This window comes from Vulpes vulpes, chromosome 11, assembly GCF_048418805.1.
Source record: "Vulpes vulpes isolate BD-2025 chromosome 11, VulVul3, whole genome shotgun sequence".
Lineage (NCBI taxonomy): Eukaryota > Metazoa > Chordata > Mammalia > Carnivora > Canidae > Vulpes > Vulpes vulpes.
Window position 1 is genome coordinate 102924374 of NC_132790.1, and position 19789 is coordinate 102944162.

The 19789-nt window shown below is 52.9% G+C and overlaps 2 long non-coding RNA genes across 2 annotated transcripts; one reads left to right on the top strand and one right to left on the bottom strand.

The window, feature by feature from the left end:
- Positions 1 to 193: 193 nt before the first annotated feature.
- Positions 194 to 14500, bottom strand: LOC140594479 (uncharacterized). The gene is made up of 3 exons (XR_011995335.1): positions 14065 to 14500; positions 4869 to 5041; positions 194 to 2845 (listed from the first exon to the last, which is right to left on the bottom strand). It is a non-coding gene; the product is annotated as an uncharacterized lncRNA (long non-coding RNA).
- Positions 6286 to 18049, top strand: LOC112925419 (uncharacterized). The gene is made up of 4 exons (XR_011995334.1): positions 6286 to 8338; positions 8786 to 8912; positions 17500 to 17609; positions 17814 to 18049. It is a non-coding gene; the product is annotated as an uncharacterized lncRNA (long non-coding RNA).
- The last annotated feature ends 1740 nt before the right edge of the window (positions 18050 to 19789 follow it).

A 19789-nucleotide genomic window follows, 5' to 3' on the forward strand; every position in this document is an offset into this window, starting at 1 on the left:
CGTATATCCTCTGGATCAATACGAGTTCATACGAGTCATCGCTGTGGGTAGGAACCATGTTTGGGGAATTCTGGGTCCTTTGGGTTTGGTGCCAACAGGGGGAAATACGGAAAAGGAAACCCAAACATTTACAAACATCCTGGGATGTTTGGTTCAGGCTGCCCTGCGTAAATAAGACACAGTCCAGGAGATATGAATTTTCCTAAGACTCACTTATTTTGTCCCAAATAAAGTTTGGCTTAAAAAATAATAATAATAATAATAAAAAATAAAACAACCCTCCCCATCCCCGAAACCCTCCCCAACCCCCCCCCCCAAAAAAAACCCACCCAGGTCACCAGTCTCCGTTTCTGTCTTGCTTCTCGGGCCCATAAGATCTTTTTCATGCACTTTGCTTCAACACTATTGTATTTCTTCTGTGCTTTGAAACGGAGCCCCTCTCTTTGATGGATTTTAGCAAAACGTGCTTTCGTGTCTCCCTAATGAACTTTCGCTTGGAAAATGCCCCAAACCGGGAAGATGCTAGAAATGGGACGATATTTTGTTTAAAGCAGAGAGAGAGAGACCCTGTCTTCTGGTCCCCTGCTCTCCGGCCCGCCCCCGAGGAACAATCAGCCAAGAATCACAGATGGGATCATTTACGGTCTTCCCTGCAAGCTCCCCGGCCCTTCCAGGCTCTGTTTATTCGGTCAAAGTCTTCAGACCCACGGGGTGGGCCCCTCCCGACGGCCCCATCTTGCCGGCGCTCGGACACCCTGATTGGGATTTAATCTGTGCCGATCTGTCAGAAGGTGACTGACGGAGAGGCCTCTGTGCCGCTGGGTGGTGAACCTGAGAGGACGCAGAAGTGCCCCGTGGGGTGGGGATTCTTCAGGAGCCCCGGCGGCCTGGGCTGGGCCTGCAGTAATTACGGCTCCACGGAGGGGAAACCACCCAAAATGGAAGACAGCTTGGCGCCACCGTGAAAACCCCCTTTGGTGGGAGTGTTGCTAATTAATTTATTTATTTTAACCGTTGAAAAGGTCCCGTGGGGGACAGTTTCCTAAAATCGAACTGCATTAGCCTTCGGAGTCGGAAGGAGAGGGGAACCCGGCGAGCAAGGAACCCCAACAGCGCTCGAGGTGCCGCGGCGGGTGGGTCCTCGGGGAGACTCGAGCCGCGGTAATCAGGGTGTTTGTGAGCAAAACCGGGTCAGGCCGGGCGGCCTGCGGCGATCCTGGTGAGGGTCAGGACCGCAGCCCTTGGGCCTCGAGGAGCCCGTGTTCTCCTGGCCCAGCTCCTGGTCCCCGGGGGCCCAGCCAAGCCTGTCCTGGTGGCTCCTCCTCTTCTGCGTGTCCGTCTGTCCGGTGGGACGTGCAGGTCTGTCCTGCCAGGGTTTGCTGTGGGCGTGGAGGGAGACCGCGGAGGGGACGCAGCTGCGGGATCCCCGACACGTGGTGTAGGGACCCTGGGGGCAGAGACCCCGTCCTCCGTGGGGGCCAGCCGGTCGTCACCCCAGCCGAGCCGGTGGCTCCTCACCCTTGCGCTTTGCTCCCAGCTTTGGGCCCGCGTGGAGCACCTGTGCGCCCCTCCCCGTCTGCTTCCGTGTCTGCAAAGCTGCACCTGCAGGACGCTCCATCCGGACGTGGACCCCTCCGTCTACCGCCTCTGATTTTTCTGCCCCCCCCATTCCTGCCCCCGTCCCCGAGCCTGTGCCCTGGGGACACTCACTGTGTCTAAGAAAGGGGACGCCTCCCCCCGGGTGCTGGTGAAGAGCAGCAACACACAGGCCTCGCCCTGCACGGGGCTGTGCTCTTGCAGTCCCCGCGGCTCCGGGCGGGACCCACGGGGGTCCCCACGAGATGCTCTGCTCTCCCGTCCCCGGCACGGTGCAAAGCCAGGGCCACTCGCCCCCGAAACCCTCAGCACCCGGCGGGGTGTAACCTGCGCAATCACTCACGACGTTGCCACCGAAGCCGTGAAAGCACCACGAGGCCACGTGGCTCACCTGTTCCAAAAACTAAACATGCGGCACACGCAGGGCGCACAGGATGGCCGGGAAGATGCCAGACGCCGACGGACCCAAGTCGAAGCAACGTGAAGGGAGCCAGGCCGTCCGCGGCGCCGCAGCGGGAGCAGGGGACAGGTGCCGACCCGCCCGCCCACCGAGGACGTACACTCCGGGAGGCCTGGCCCATCGGGGTCCCCGGACTCACCAGATTGATGCGGCCCAGGATCCAGCTCACAGCTGGGGCTTCGATGGGTTAGTGAACCTCTTTGAGGCCATTCGTGGGAACAAGCCAGGACGTACGCAGGACTCCGAGGTGGCCCCACAGCCACTTCCACGGGGCCGGCAGCGGAGAGCAGGCGTTACCCCTCTCCTGGTTTCCACTGCTTCTCCCGTAAAATGGGGAGAGGAGTCTCTGCTGTTTGCACGGTGGCTGTGCAGCCCAGATGTGCGTGGACACACGTGCACAAACCCAGAGATTCGGCTCCGCGGCCGAGAACAGGAGGCCACGGGGTGAGGAAGGGGCAAGGAGGGCGCCCCCCCCGGCCGAGGGAGGAGCCTGCCGGCCCCCGGTTCCAACCTCCAGCCTCAGCTGTGAGAGGTAGTTTCCGCTGTAAGCCCAGCAGTGGGACCCCAGGACCAGGGCAGGCCCCGGCTCCTCTTCCCGGCCCAACCGGTTAGACGGTTCCCAGCTCCAGGACCGAGTCCTCCTACGCTGAGCCTCAGATGCCTGTTTCATTTCCAAAGAGCTTCGCCGTGGTTCTGGCAGCTTCTCCGGCGATCTCATTAGGGACCTGCTGACGGCTCGTCTTACAGTCGGGGCTGCTGGGACCACTGCGAGCGACCGTCGGTCTGGTCCTGCAGGGAAGCAAATATTCGTGGACCAGCTTGAGGGAAGCAGCATTCTGCAGGGGGGGGGCAGGGGGGTCGCGATGGATTAGGAACAGCACAGTAGGGGCATCCCAGAGGGCTCAGGCTGTGACCCTGGGTCCCGGGATCGAGTCCCCTGTCGGGCTCCCTGCAGGGAGCCTGCTTTTCCCTCTGCCTGGGTCGCTGCCTCTCTCCCCGGGTCTCTCATGAATAAATAAATAAAATAATTTTTTTTTAAAAAAGAGCACCGTAATATACTTTTTGAGGAGCCCACGGTGGCCTTGTCACTGCTTCCGTCTTTCCGCCCAATGGAAAGCGGGTCCGTAGAGCTTCCCTCCAGTTCTGCTCATAACGGGGCCTAAGCCGACCTCGCCTGGTGCCCGACCAGGACCTACACACCCCGGGTCCAAGGAATGAGCTCAGGGGTCAAGGACCTTGTGACCCATTGCTGGTTTTGCCGCCCCGGCTCTCCTGCCCTCACCCGGGAAGTGGGGGCACCCCCTTCTCCGGGCGGGGTGGTCCCGGCCCCCGCGACACGAGCAAGGAGCATGGGCATGCACGCGCGGGCGGGAGGGGCCATGCGAGTGCTAAGTGGTGAAGTCATTACCGCCCTCGTCCTCCCAGGCTGTCAGCGCCTGGGGGTGGGGACCCTCCCAGAGCCCCAGGAGAACGGGATCAAAGTGTCCGGCTGGTAGGAGCCGAGTCAGCTGCGGTGGCCGCGCCTGGAACGGGCGGCCCGGGGAGAGCAGCCGGGAGGAGCTCTCCTGGTGGGTAAGGAATGAGTCCCCGTGGGGAGGAAGCAGGATGCATAAAGCCCAGGAGCCTGATGTGTTTCTGAGATCAAACAGAGCAGCATTGTACCGGGGTGTGGAGCTGATGTCAGCGTCTAGGATGCTGGTCGGAATCGCCCTGGTTACGCAGCTGGACCGGAATAAGGCAAGTCTGTATCTGAACTCATTAATTTTTACAACCAACTGAACTGTTCTGCCTTTTTTGGGGGGAGGGCGTTGCTGGGGGAGGCGGTGCGGGGGGAGAACAAGGGAAGGAAGGGGAGAGGGAGGGGCGCTACGTATGGAACAGGGGGCTTCCCAGCAGCAGACACTGTCCCATTATTCCCAGCAGACCTCCGGCCGCTGGACGCTCAGGCCCGGCGGCCGCGGGAGGGGAGCGCCAGGCCGGGGCCAGGGAACGTAAGGGTAATTAGGGCGGCACAAGCCGCTCCTAGGAGTTCGAGTTATGTCAGTGTTTCCATTATACGCCTCACTTTTTGGGGTTTATAACGGAGCTATAAAAACTCACGCCAGCTGAGAATTTGGCAGGCCGGGTCGCGGCAAAGGAGGGACTGTTTTTTAATTCAACTCAGCTGCTCGTAACTCGGGCGGGGAGCACGTCGCGCGTCGTCGGGACGGTCGCCGGGGCTGAAGAGCTCTCGCTGTGCGGTCCCCGCCCCTGGGCCCCCTCGGGTCCCCCTGTGCTGTCACCCAAGAGGCAGCACCATGGAAACGTGTCTCTCCAGCTCCCTGAGTGGGGGGTGTGCAGGTACCCGGCCACGGACACGCCTGACAACTCAGTGGTGCTCTGTCCGTCCCCCGGGAGGACACGGCTCACCTCGTCCCTGCAAAGGTGCAGAGCGCTTCACCCGAGCCGTTGATCCCGACAAATCCGGTGCTGGGGTCCGCCCACGCCGTCGGGACAGGGTTTGACCTGCCTGAGAAGCCCCCCTGCCCCCCGAGGTGGGTTCGTTGGCCCCTCAAGCACAGAGTTAAGAGTTTCCTCCGTATCTTATCCTGCAGCCACTGACTCAGTGCAGCCCAGATCCCCTGGACCTCTAGTGAGCCAGGGTACGGGCCACCCCGCGTGGCCTTCTGCGTCCTGTCTCCCCTTTGCTTTCCTATCCACTCTTCTCCCGTCACACTTGCTTGCTGTGTTATATATAGTTCACCTCTCTGTGCACATTTTACTTCCGCACCCTGAACCACACTGACAGGGTCCTGTGCTTAATAATCTCTACCTTCTCCGAAGCGCCAAGCCGTGAGTCGGTGCCAACCCGGATGAACTCCGCTCGGTAAGTGTGGGCTGAATGAGTCGGCCGAATAATTCGTGATGACAATCAGAAGCCAGGCGGCCGACAGCAGAGGTCCAGGGAGGGCTCAGGGCACACAGGGGCTTCTCAGTTCCTTCCTCCTTAATAGAAGGGAGAACAGAAGAACACATGTATTAGTCGGAAGGCGTAGTCAGGACGGTTGGCGCTATAGGCCGTTGGGGAAGCCACCGGCGTGTAACCAGGAAGCGTGAGTGGGAATCTAAGCTCTCCCGCTAGAGGTGACCTGCATTTTTCTGAGCCTCGGCGTCTTCTCGATCATATGGGGTCGACATCACCTTGGCCCCCAATGTCACAGGACGGTAGTAGGTTGTATCAGTTAAGAGTGTGTCTGGCTGCAAGTAACAACAAATCGTTGCGGTGCGTTCAACGAGCAAGAGTGTCTTTCTCCCACAGAAGAACGAGTCCAGTGGGCAGTGCGAGGCGTGAACCGCGGTGACACCTTAGGACACCCAGGTCCTTTCTGTATTTCTGTCTTGACAACTTGCCATGCCAGTTCTCTGCCTCATGGGGCTCGTCTTCTCTTGGTCACAAGGTGACTCCTGGAGCTTCCCCACGTGTGCACATTCGGGAAGAACAGGCAATGGGCGGACGCCCTTCTCCTTGTGAGTCTTTCTCGGCCCATTCATCCTCGCATCTCTGGACACTGTGGGGCACCGGCCCACCTTCAGGTTAGTCAGTGGCCAAGGGAGCTGGCGTTGCCATGACTGATGGAGCCCCGTCATCCTACATCTCCTGGCACTGAGGTAGAGACACAGCCAAGAGTCTCTCTGTGATAACAGATCAACTCAGCAGGGAGGAAGGGGGCAGGTGGATGAGCACCCAATAGAGTCTGCCTCGTGGTAAAGCAGATAAAGCCGAGCTCCTCAAGGTGTAACAGCATCAGCAGCACCTGGAAACTTGGTAGGAATGCACCTGGGCGGCTCAGCTGGTTCAGCATCCAACTCTTGGTTTTGGCTCGGGTGTTGGGATTGAGCCCCGTATTCTGCTCTATGCTCAGTGCAGTCTTCTTGGGGTTCTCTCTCCCTCTCCCTCTGCCCCTCACCCCCTGCTCATGCACATAAGCACGCACATCACTCTCTCTCTCTAAAAAAAAAAAAAAAAAAAAAGGAAGGAAGGAAGGAAGGAAAGAAAAGAAAGAAAAGAGAAAAGAAAAGAAAGAAAAAATAAAGAAAAGAAAAGAAAGAAAAGAAAAAAGAAAAGAAAAGAAGAGAAAAGAAAAGAAAAGAAAAAAGGAAGAAAAGAAAAGAAAAGAAAAGAAAAGAAAAGAAAAGAAAAGAAAAGAAAAGAAAAGAAAAGAAAAGAAAAGAAAAAAGAAAAGTGGCTCCACCCTGGACCTGCTCAATCAGAAATTCTGGGGCAGGGCCCAACAACCTGTGTTTTAACAAGTCCTCCAGAGGATGCTGAAGCTCACTCAGGTTTGAGAACCACTGGGATAAAGTTGAGAAAAAAACTTAGCAACCAAGCTGGAGACTCAGTGACGTTAATGGAACGTATTCTTCATCAAAGCCCTCCTGTGGGAAGAGGGGAGGAGAAGAGGCAGAGGGAGAGGGAGGCAGGGAGGAGACGCAGGTAGCCTTTACTGAGGTGGGCAACGTCCCTGCTGCCTGCCCCGGCTCTTCTCTCTTAATCTGAACAAGCCCCGTCTTCACAGATGAAAGGTTACGCGACTGATGGAGGACAATAGCTCAGATTCAAATATTGGTCTGATTCCAAGCCAGTGGACTTCCGACTGCCACACCTCAAAGGGAACAGTCCTGGCCAACTGCGAATAACTCCATTTATGAAAATGGGATTTAAGAGTAAAATCCACTGCTCCTCTACTGGGCATTCAGAGCCCTCCAAAATTTTGCTCTGATCTACCTTTCTGCCCCCCCTTCACTCCAGCCCCCACCCCCACCCAATCCCCATACCCTTCCCCCGGCTCAGAGCCACGCCTGATGCCTCCCCGTTCCTTGGGCTTTGCCAAGGCCTCAAGGGCTTCAAGGCCTCAACTCAACTCCTGTCCTCTGTGATGCCCTCCCTTCCCCTTTCTGCCTGTTGAACTTTATTCTTTGTAAATGATTAAACGACTAAAACTGACCCTCTATGTGTTCATGGTACAGTACATAAAACCAGCTTGGCATTCAATAATTGCGCAATAAACGGATGCAAGGATGCCTGCTTTGAATTCCCCTCCTACCAGGAGGCACCTCCAAGCTTTTCTTTCTAATTCCACAGCATTTTGCTTGCATTTCTGATTTCTCAAATCTGTCCTGTGATAAGATGATATATTTGCCTCTGTCTCCCAACCAGCGTGTGAACCCCCAAAGCCAAGGTGTGGTCTCACTCATGTCTTTATCCTCTCTAGCACCCAGCGCAGGGTCGTACACGTAGTGAGCACTCAGAAACCACACGTAGAGGATGGAACTCTCTAACATGAAGTGTCCATCTGTACATTTCAAAGAACTTCAAACAACTGTATGTTTCAACTAGCTGATGAATCCTACCATTTTTAATGCACAAAAGCCTGTTTCATGCGAATGCTGTTGATGGAGGAGCAAACCTTTCCTTTGGATCATTCTAGTAGATTTTACCTTGCTTAGCTAATCCAATTCTGAGAATACAGCGTCACCGCTGGATGTTGAAACAGAGCCATTTTGGGAAGCTGAGCGGAAAACCTCCCAGTAGGAGTTATTTACGCACCTGCTGGATTGCCTATAATAAATGAGACTAGCCAGCTCATGGTGCGATCCCCCAGCACACTGTACCCTGGCCATTCCCTCCCTGCCTGCATTTACTGGATGACTTCCAAGAATGTTTGGAAATTAAATATATTTTGCAGCCTCCAGAAAGTATCACGGGACAACATTAAAAGTGATACTGAGCTGTAGATAATTGCATTTATTTTACAAAGTCTTTAAAAGAACACCTTTTTACAATACATTTTGACTGTCGGGGGAACGGCGAGTGAAGGTTAGAAGGAGGGACCAGAAAGAAGGTATGAAGGTGGTTGCTAAAATCCAGCACTTTCTAGGCAGAAAACAGGAGAGGCTCAAAGAAAGCGTACATACATACATACATAAATATCAAAACAGGCAGAAGACTGTGTTCAATTATCCTCTCACTCTTGTTTGCCTCCTTAGGCCCTTGTCACCATTTTCTGGACATTCATTCCAAATAACTGACCAACAAGGACTGTTGAATACCTTTGCCACCATGGGCCCAGCCTATGAGATGCAAAAAGAGAAAGAACGCCAGAAGAAAGACTGCCATTTCTGACATTTTTCTAGCTTTTAAGAACTTAAAAATGCTTTCAAATACTTGATCTCATTCAACCCAATCTCATTGTACAGATGAGCAAACCGAAGAACGTATGACCGGGACCATATGGCGTACAGGTAACTGAGTCTGGGCCCATGCATACATGTGCTGACTCTAAGTCCTGTGCTCTTCACTCTCTGCCTCTCTGCCACAAAGACAAGGGCTGAGCTTTTTTTTGGTTTGGTTTTTTTTTTTTTTTAAGATTTTATGTATTTATCTGAGAGACAATGAGAGAGAGAGAGAGAGAGAGAGCACAAGCAGAGGCAGCAGAGAAAGAGAGAGAAGCAGACTCTCTGCTAAGCAGGGAGCCCAACATGCGGCTCGATCCCAAGACCCCAGGATCATGACCTGCACCAAAGGCAGACCCTTAAGCGACTGAGCCACCCAGGTGCCCCAAGGGCTGTTTTTAACAAATGTCTAGGCTACAATATACACTCCCACAATATGATAAACTTTAAAAGATCTCTTTTACAAATTCCTGGGTCAAGAAGCATTAGAGTTAACTGTTTAACTTCTTCCACTAGGTCCTCAGTGAAACAACCCGGAGAGGAATACAGAAGAAAAAACTTTAGGGAAAGGGAGTATAAGTACAGGACAATATGCCTTCCATGTGGTGAAAAGTGTGGTGCTGTCCTGTCCAACATGGTCCAGGTGGGTCCAGGTGAAGGGGCATCTCACAATGTCACCTCCCGAGAAACAGCAGTGCTTATAAGAAGTAAGTGGCAAGGACACTACGAGATCCCCACCCTGCATGGGTGCATGACTGGTCCCCTTGCAATTGTGAATTTTTAAGGGTCAGAGGCAATAATGACAAAGGTGCTGGCCCAGAGGAGGCAAAATTTACAACAGCATAAAAGACACTTAAAAAAAAACCATAGCTAATTAAAATTTTCATTAAAAGCAATAAAGAAGAGGCACTTGGGTGGTTCAGTCCGTTAAACATCTGCCTTCAGCTCAGGTCATGATCCCAGGGTCCTGGGATGGAGACTGGGGTCAGCCTCCCTGCTCAGCGGGGAGCCTGCTTCTCCCTCTCCTTCCTGCTCATGCTCTCTGTCACTATCTCTGTTGTTTGCTCTCTCTCTCTCTCTCTCTCAAATAAATACATAAAATCTTTAAAAAATAGAAATATCTAAACATTTTTATTTATTTAAGAGAGAGAGAGAGCCAGAGAGTACAAGCAGGAGGGCAAGCAGCAGGAGAAGGAGAAGTAGACTCCCCACTGAGCAGGGAGCCTGGCACGGGGCTGGATCCCAGGACCCTGGGCTCATGACCTGGGCAGAAAGCAGATGTTTAACTGACTGAGTCACTCAGGCATCCCTCAAAAACTCTTTTTAAAGCAATAAAGAAGAGAATGGGCACTGCAAAAAGTCAAAGTCAGTGGTAAAGAAATTTAAAGAACTGCCATGGAATGAGGAAAAAAAAAGACAAGGGGATTGAAATAATGAGAGAAAAATTGTCATACCTAAAGAACATCTAATACAGAAAGCACAGATCAGAGATGTTCCTGGGGAAAGCGAGAGACACAGAACAGAATCAGAATAAATAAAACAAACAAAATAACCAAAAATATAAAAGAAGAAAACTTTCCTGAGCTCATCTATCCATAAGGATCCATCAGCCTCCTGTGACAGAAATGAAACACCAAAATTAAGAGTCTGGGAAATATAGATTTTATTCCAAGCAGCCATGTGCCCATATGAAAATAAAGAATTATATAAGTAAGGAGATTATGGATTGGGGGAACCACAACCAACCTCTGCCATAACTGAGTAAAACATGCATATTTGCAGATAAAAAGACCTCACTGAGTACCCACAAAGTTACCTCAAAGACTTCAACTATGAAATATATTCAAGTTCAGGAACAACAGAAGAATTCCACAATTACCCAGGCAAGAAAAAAAATTAAAAGCAGGGGCTAGCCTGCTCAGTCCTATAACTAACATGGGATGACAATAGTGACATACAAATGGTTTTGAGTATAAAAGTTACCAGTCAAGAATTCTGAACTCATACAAGTTGTCATTCATGTTTACTGGAAATGTAGGAAGGCCCCCGGGTGGCTCAGAGGTTGAGCGCTGCCTTCGGCTCAGGGTGTGAACCTGGGGTCCTGGGATCGAGTCCCGCGTCAGGCTCCCTGCATGGAGCCTGCTTCTCCCTCTGCCTGTGTCTCTGCCTCTCTCTCTCTGTGGCTTTCATGAATAAATACATTTTAAAAAAATCAACAAATACACACTTAAGTTTTATGCCTTTTATTATTCATAAATTTCACCTCAAAGGGGGAAAAACTGCAAGCAATTAAACTCTGCTTAATGACATTTGCACTGAAGATTTAGGGGGATGTACAGTGACATCTTCAATTTACTTCCAAATTTTTTTTTTTTTTTTTTAAAGATGGGCTGAATAGATAGATACACGATAAAGCAAGCAAAGTAGAACAGCAATAGTGGAAATGAGATGCTGCATATGAGTGTTCACTAGAATTCTTCCAACTTTTCTGTAGTTTGAAAATTTTTATAAAACAATATGCTGAGAAAAAAAAAAGCAATACCTAGATCTAGAATCCCAGATTAAATAAATAAAATAAGAAACTGAGTGAAATAGGGTAGAAGAGGAAAGTAACAGTGTGTTTGTTTCTTTTTTTTTTTCTTTTTTATTTATTTATTTATTTATTTTTTAGTGTGTTTGTTTCTTAACCTGACGTAGGAGACCTATCAACTGATAGGTAGCATTTTTTTTTTAATCAGTAATTAGAAAAGTATAGTTTCCCTCACATATGTTTTAAATTATCAAAGCAATTCAAATAGAATTTTAAAATAGGACCCATACAGTCTCTATTACAGAAAAAAGGAAAAACAAACATAGCAAAAAAAAAAAAAAAAATTTAAGAAAAGAGCACAAAGTAGTTTAAAAAACCGAAATCATAAGCAACCTGACTAAAGTAAAAACTCACATAGTAACCATGACAATAAATATAAATGGCTTAAACTCCTATATTTGAAAAACTAAACCTACCAATATGCTATTCACTAGAGCAAACAAAGGAAAGTATCAGACGAAGGAAAGATAAGCTGGCAAACACATCACTCGTAAACACACCATCAAAAAGAAATCAGGATCACAATTTTTCCAGCCAAGTAGAACTTAAAGGCAAAAGCTTCAGTGAAATTTAGATAAATACTGACAAAGTGAGCAACTCAGAAAGAAAACGTAATTGTCACGAACCTTCTTATGCCACGTTATACATAACAAAAATAAATAAAACAAGAATTCCTAGAGATCCAGAGGAAAATTGATAGAAATGCAACAGTAACAGGAAACTCGAGGATCATGCCTTTGCTCAGAAAGGTAATATGCGTCAATAATAATACGACCCTGAGTTAGGAAGCACCTCAGGTGTGTTGCACTCAGCGTGGAGCTGATCAGGACTTCAGGACTAGAACTTTGCTCATCCTAGAAGCTGTATTTCCTTAATGAAAGCAGGCCACGCGCAAGCTTCTTTGGCATCACGCACCCACATTCACACTTGGCCTATGTTGTCTATAAACCCCACCTGCCCATGTGCTGCAGATGCAGAGACATATGAGAGAGGGAGGTCACTCTCTACGTGGGAGATTTAGCAAAACTCCGGAGCCATAAGGTCTAGAGAAGTTTCCATTGCTGGTTTAGAGGAAGAAGAAATGGTGTGGGCTATAAGACCTGGAAAAGAGGGATCCCTGGGTGGCGCAGTGGTTTGGCGCCTGCCTTTGGCCCAGGGCGTGATCCTGGAGACCCAGGATCGAGTCCCGCGTCGGGCTCCCTGCATGGAGCCTGCTTCTCTCTCTGCCTGTGTCTCTGCCTCTCTCTCTCTCTCTCTCTCTGTGACTATCATAAATAAATTAAAAAAAAAAAGACCTGGAAAAGATTTCTCGTAACTGTTAAAACTCTGAGATGCTTCAAAAAGCAACGAGTCCTCGTAAAAGATCGGATGATAGAACAAGGAGTTTTGGTTCCTAGGGCTGGATCCTGCTTCCACAAACAGAAACGAGGGAGACCGGAGAGGAGCAAGGTTAAGGGAACGTTGAACAGGTGGACACGAGCACATTTCGAATGTGCAATAACCGTAAGATAGGCCGTTGGAAGTGCTTCGGAGGCTGTGGGAAACGTAGAACAGGATCTGGCTGGAAATGTGGATTGGAGAGGGACTCTCACCAAAGTCAATTAAAACCATGATTCGGGTTACTGGTGGGGAAGATGCAGGATTAGCAAAGCCCACAGAAGCCGGATGATGGAGACCTGGGAAACCCGGCAGAGAATTCTGTGCATGACGTCGTAGCAACGTAAGGCCCACGAAGGTTTTGGATCAGGGAAGTGGTTCCAGTTATTAGGAAATCTCCATTTTGAAGCCAAATTTTGCCTCCCTACACATCTATCGGCAGCTGTGCTTCCTCCGCCCTGTGGGGTAACCCAGATTGCATCTGTTCCCCCCCCCGCCCCACGTCGATTGACGACGGAAAAGCAGCAACAGCCTTTCACCTTCGTGCAGTTAACAGGACTAGAAGGGGAAGACATAACGCACTCCGAGAAAACCACATTAATCATCAACCCAGGAAACTGGAACGCTCCACAAAACCATTGCTATAAATTCAATATTTACATAAAAATCTGGACGTTCAAGTTCTTGTTACCACAGGGAAGGAAAACATGTAAAGCTACTAGAAAGAGCAGCCCGTTTGCTACTCAGACTCACCAAATCCTTGAGTGCAACATCCCCCCTTTACAGAGGACAACTCAGCTGCCAAAAGACGGTCGGCGTCTTGATCAATAACCTGCCCACGCGATTAACGATTCCCACTTGGCCATTCCCGTCTTTGAGTTGAAGAAACCGCGGCCCTGAGGGCACAGTGACCTGCCCGATGTCGCATTTCGCACGGCAAACAAGCATCCAGACTAATAGTCGCGCCCAGTTTGCCCTGCGCCACGACCACCCCGGCCAACCGAGGCGCCGGACAGGCAGGGAGGGAGCGGGAGAAATGTCTGTGTTCCTGGTCTTACGTGTCCTTTGGAAGGATGAAAGCCCCAGAGGATGCGGGAACCGCGTACACCCACCTGGGTTTTCGGTGAAGTCGCTGGGACCCGCTCTACAATTTCTACAAAAGAGATAGCATCTGCCAGCTTCCCGCCCAGGGACCTTATTACAAGTGGGTCAGGATCCCAGGGTGGGGCCCTAGAACCCAAGTTCCTCCAAAGCAGGGGAGCCGCTGAGGTTTACATTCGTGAGCAGTGAACACGTGATGAGTGAATCCAGATCTTGTCCTCCGGCCTGGGGTCAAACTGGGCAGGGGTCATCCTCCGGCCTTGGGTCCCCAGGCCCTCATGTGCCCTTCCGGGCCCCGCTCATTCCTCAGCTCAGCCCAGAACGGGTCCTCCTGAAGGACATCCCTTGGCTGTTTTAATTTCTAAAACCTGTCATAAAAGCAGCTCTTCTCTCCTAATGAGGTAATTGGTGCCATAATGCCATTAGGAAGGTGCCCCTGGTGTGTGGCTCAATTAAGAAAGGTGCATTAAATGATTTACGTTTCTTTATTTAGCTGAAACTCTAGCTCTAGACTTGCTAAGGAATATGATGCAATGAGCCAGAGGATGGGGCTCCTTTAATCCTATATGCAGCTTCCTAATGGATGCATTGTTCTTCCTCACCCCACTGTCCAATTTTTCTTCTCCTAATGCTGGAAACAGGGGGGGGGGGGGGAACCTACTCAAGTGTCAAGAGGCAAAAGGGAAAACCTGCATGAGACTGATTCTCAGCCAGCAGACACACTGACCTTCCCGAGGGACGAGGGACGGGGCTCTCCACGTCAGCTGTTGCCCTTGGGGTTTATTCTGGGCTTCGGCTGGACCCGGAGCCCCGCAGAACCCCCTAAGGAGGGCCCGGCTGCGGTACCCCCGGCCTGTGCCACCCGGGGTTTTTTGCAGGAGCCCGGGGAGGGCCTGGAGGACGGGCCACGGGCCAGCAGTCGCGGCAGCTCCCGAGAGCTCGCTGGAAATGCAGAAACCCAGGCCTTGCCCCACCGGATGAAATCAGACCTGGATTTAACAAGCCCCTCAAGGGATCCTGAGGCTCTTTGAAATTTGAGAAGCGCCGGTCTGGATCCTTCCAGAATAAATCAGAACTTCCCAGGTTGCCTCAGAGAGCTTTATCCGCCGCCGCCGCCGCCGCCGGGAGCCAGCCCATGCCTACCCCTGGTGGCCGCGGTTTTCTTAAGGGTGACGCCGTTCTCATAGGAGAAAACCTCTCTTTTTTTTTTTTTTTTTTTTTAAGAAAAAAATCCCCAAGTAACAGAAAAGACCAAGAGAGAGTTTCTGGACTTAAGAAGTTCAAAGCCCATATTCCATCTACTTGCATAACCAGCAGCCTCCCCTGCATCACACCCGGGGCCGCCGCTCGGTCCGTGCCAAGCCACAACTGCATGAAAAGCCAGAAGAAAAACAGTGTTTGTGACACAGGGAGGCAGGAGGCCAACTTCCAAGCCCGGGGAGCCGCCGCGGGGAAGGGGCAGGGGCAGGGGAAGGGCCGCGGAGGTGGCTTCCCACCCGACGCCGCCCCCGGAGGCCGGGCCCAGGGTCAGAGGCGCCCGCGGGGGGCACCAGGAGGAGGCCCGGGGAGCTGGTGCGGGACCCCTCAAAGCCCGCCCGTCCCGGCCCCACGCGGCCCCGCCATCCCGGCAGTCCCCGCCGTCCCTGAGCCCCCAGCCCCAGATGAGCCAGCGCTTTCTGTTCACATCTTCCCTCCCTGGGTTTTTCCGCTCGTCCCCCCCCCTTGCAGCCAGGAGTCTGCTCTTGGTCGCTGGGAGTTTGAAGCCTGAAAGTTCCAGAGATGAGTGAGATCATGTGGCATTATGTGGCCCCAGCTGGCTTGTCCCACTCGGCCCCTCCCTTGGAGGCTGCTCCGCCGGCCTTGCACCCGTGACAAGCCTGCGGCCACCAGCTCCCAGCGGTGGCCACCAGCTCCCCGCGCAGCCAGCGCTCACCATCTTCCCCTTCAGGTACACACAGCCCGACTCGGGAGTGAAGACAGTGTCCCTTAAACCCAAGGTCTCCCTCGACACCCCAAGAATCTCGGGTCCCCAACGAGCTCATCTGCAGTGGGGGAGGAGCTGGCTTGTGAGACAACAGTCGGCCCCCCAGCCCCTTCCCCTGCTGCCCGTGGACGTACCCGGCCCTCCCAGGGCCAGCGCGGCACCCCGAGGTGACTCCCAGGTGACCGTTGCGTCCCCTCGGGCCTAGGCCCCCGGCTCATTGGGCCCACGTGGGCGAGCTTTGCACCCGGGCTCCTGGATCGGCCCCTCCGCCCCCCTCCCTCCCCCGCTGTCTTCCCTTAGGTCCCAGGCACCCTGTCATCTTCCTGGCGAGGGAGCCGGCGGGAGAGGGATGCCCCCCCCCCCCCCCCCCCCCCCCCCCCCCCCCGCCCCAGGCGGGGCGAGTGACTGTGACGTTTCCATGGCACTGCGCTCCGGGACCGCGGGCTCCCCTCGTGCGGGAGCGTCCCGGAATGTCTCTTTATTAGGTGTCTGCAGAGGCAGAGCTGTCCTGATGCCAGCGCCCCCACACTGAGGACTTTATTAGATTTTTAATTTTCTGTCTGGGTGCCCCCGCGGCATCACACTTTCCACAGCTGCCAGGGGCCCTAAGCAGCTTCCTCGGCCCCCCCATAACAGGAGAGGTTTCGGGGCCTCTAAGATAAAGACGCTTTGTGTCTGGGCGAGGTGCTGCGGGGAGAGGGAGAGGGACAGGCCGCGAGCCGGAGCCGCCGTCCCATCCACGCGGGGGCCCAGGGGCTCGGCTGGGGCTTCAGCCCGACTCCCGGCCTGCCCCCCCCACCCCGGGGACATCCTGGCACCCGCGGCGGCGACCCATGCGCCAGGACTGGCCTGCGTTCCCTGGGGGCTCTGCCCACAGGCCGCCCCGGGCAGGTCCCCCGTGGCCCAGGCCCACCCTGGGCGGCAGCTCCTGCCCAGGCACACTCGGGTTGACCAGCAGCACCCCTCCAGCCCCGGGCCCCGAGGGTCTAGGCAACGACCACCGACCACCGGCTGGCAGAGGAGGACCCACAGGCCTCAGGGAGCCCCGAGCTCGGCCTGCCGGCGATTTGCTCCCGGCGGCGGCCTCTAAGCCTCCCTTTGAGGAGACCTTATTTGCAGGGTGAATGCGAAAGCCCCAGAGAAGAAAACCCTTTGGTGATGCCCGCCTCGGGAACAATTTTGCCTCTGAGAGCAAGTTGGTATTTGGGGTTAATCCCTCTGTGGAAACACTGGGTTGAAAGCCCAGGGGAGGTCAGGGGTCTGATTACGGCTTCTGTTGACATATAAACTTCCTGGGCCCAGGAGACAATCGCAGGGGTGGGGGCAGGGCCCCCGGAGAAAAGAGAGAAAAGAAGAATTTTTTTTAATTAAATGGCCTTCTCTCTTAAAATTGCAATCAAGGAAACAAGGTGGGGCTTGTGGACTCAAGCTTCGATTTCCTGCGCAGGTGCGAGGATTTCTTTCATTTTTCAGTTAAGATGGACGTGATGGGGTTGAGGCGTCTTTGAGACAGAGTTGGAAATGAAATGCGGACGCATATACACGCACCTATTAGGTGTATATATGATACAAATGTGTGTAGGTGTATTTCAAGAAAATAGATATATTTAAAGAAAAAAACCAAAAAACAAAAAAACAGGAGGAAATGCCTTCAGGTATCTCCTGAGAACCACAGGGATGGTTTTGTTGTGTATTTTAGGTTTGGTTTGGTTTGACCAGAGAAAATCATCACAAAGACTCTACGACAGGCAGATAAGCTAGAAACAATGGTGTTTAGGCCAATTAAAAAAAAAAAAACAAAAACAAACTGCGATAAACACATACATTCAACAGAAGCCCAGTTGACAGTATTAAAGACAGAATTTACACTTTCAAAAGAATTACAAGAAAAAACACTTCTTGCGTACGCTCACGAAAAGGCAAAGCAAGGCTATGCGGGGGGGGGGGGGGGGGGGGGGCGGGGGGGGGGACGCCAACGTGGTTATCCAAAAAAGAGCAGTTAATTTTTGAGATCTATAATTGGAATCCTTTTTTAAATTAAATTAGATCTTGTTTCAATTCAAGTATAATTAACATACAGTGTTATTTCAGTTTCTGGTAACTTGAGCGATTTTTAAAAACATTAAAGACAAAATACTTTTACTTTTACCTTTTTTTTTTTTTTTTTTGGACAAAAAGACAGGGTGTCAAGAGTCCGTCCCAGACTTCTTTAAGAACATTAAACAAAATATCCATGAAGAAACCGGAAACCCTATTGTTTGGGACATCTGCAAACAGATAAAGCTCAGGTATGTAGGATTTAAATCTGAAAACGTCCCATAATCGAGGAGAAGTTCGCCAGGCCTGACGACTCGTTTCCTTTTGTGTCTCTAGCTGGTGAAATTTTTTTGAGGCTTTTGCAAATATTAAAGATGCTTCTTCTCCCCGTTTACTTTGTTAAATAAAAAGGAAACCATTTATTTTTTTATTTTTTTATTTTTTCTTTTTTTTAGCATTTCTTTTAAGAAGTGGTCGCTTCTCCACTTTGAGTCTCTGGCTGAAGAACCTTGGAAAGCCAAGCATCGGACGTTTCGAAGATGAATCTGTCCACAAAGTAGCCAAGAGAAAGAAAAAAGCGAACAAAAGTTGAAATCAAATCCTATAGGCCATTAATTGCCCCTTGGAAAGACTCAAGAAAATTTCTTATTCTTTCATTTTTCTCCATAAATCCTATAATCTCCCCAATTCATCAGCGACTTGGTTCCCGGCCTTGCCCACTTGGCCTTTTTCCTTTTATGTCTTTCATCCCCTAAATGAGAATGGTTTCTCCACGTTCTCTAACACAAATTCCTTCAGAGCATCCGACGGCAGGCAGGTGGCTGCTTCAGTCGCAGGGGTTCGACCAGCAGCGCGCCCCGCGGACCATGCAAGCCCGCTTCCGGGAGGGGCGCCTGTCCTCGCTCTCAGGGGCGCAGGGATTTGTCACCCCCTCGCAGGCTGAGTCCCAGCCTGGACACAGGGGAGGGGGTTTGGGGCCCCCTGGCAGGTATCAGAGGTTGTCAGAGGGCTGGGGTGGGTCGGGGGATGCGAGACCACGTTGCGGGGCAGGAGCCTGACCGCGACCCCCCTTGGGCTCCGACATGCCCGGGGGCTGGGCCCTGCAGTCTGCCATGGGCTACGGTCAGGGTGACTCCACGATGTCGTCCCCACACTGGGACACCTCCAGGGGTAAAAGTGGGGGAGTCTGTTAGGATCAGGGCGGGACAAGCCTACGTCCAAGCCGGGGCCTCTCCAGGCAAACTGGGGTGAGGCTGACCTGAACTACGGGGCCCCCAAAGTCTAGGGGACATAGCTCAGTGGCATCAGAATGGACTCGGGCGGATTCGTCCCTTGGCCCCGGGGCAGGGAGCAGCCGGGGGTGGCCGTGGGCCTTCCCGCCCCTGCCCTCACCAAGCACTAGCAGACACGGGGTCTCAGAGGGCCGAGGGGCTTATGCTCCTTGTCCCCGTTCCTTCTGCCTCCTCCCACGGCTGTGGCCACTGGGAGGTCTTGGGTCTGTAGAACCACCTAGAACAGTCAGACGAACATGGCTCTAAGCCTTGAGGCCCAACGTGGAGGGAAGCTGGACCACAGGCCACTCTGCCCCGGGAGATGGAAGCTGGGGGGTCTGTAGGAGCTTCCTGTGCCCCTGAGGATGACATGGGCTGCACAAGGACCTGCCCACGGAAGCCGGCAGGTGGCAGGAACACGGCGGCGGCCCACGGGTGGCACCCAGGGCCACGTTTGGTGGTGAGGGGACGGTGAGCCCCCCCACCCCTCCTGCCCTGCGTGCGGCACGTGTGTCCTGCGGGGATGCCCCGGAGAGCGTGGGTTCTGCTGGGGCAGGTGGGGGGTGACCGCAGAGTCCAGTCAGCCGTGGCCTGGAAACCAGCTGGGCACCTGTCACGGGGGCGGGGGGGCAGGTGGCAGCGCTGACCCGTGTCCTGCTGGCGTCACGGACACTCAAGCCACTCCCATCCACATCATCGTGAAATCCCCCGCCAGCATCTTTTGCGGCCCGTCCCTCGCTCGTACTGTTGGGCCTTCATTTTGGGGCCAGAAACGTAGAGACTCACGCAAACCTTTCAGAGCATCTCACAGGGAGTCGGTGGGCGGGGCCCCTGTAGAAGGACGGGGGGACGAGGTCAGACTGTCATCACCCCCAACCTGCACGTGGTGCCTGGTGAGAAGCCCCGAGAGGAGAGGAGCTGACCTCCCGTCTGCCCATCACTGCCGGCCCCTGGCCCTCCACCTCCACCCAGCTGCTCCCGGGCCCACACCTAGCACTCCTCTCACGGCCCCGTGCAGCTCCTCTTGCTGTTCCTGTCTTCCTAGACGAGGGTGACCCTTGTACTTCCCTGTGCCCGAGACCCCACGTCTCAGCCCCACGGCCGTCCCTGCTGGCCCTCCCGGTGTCCCCACAGCCCTCCCCCATTCAGTTCCTACTGCC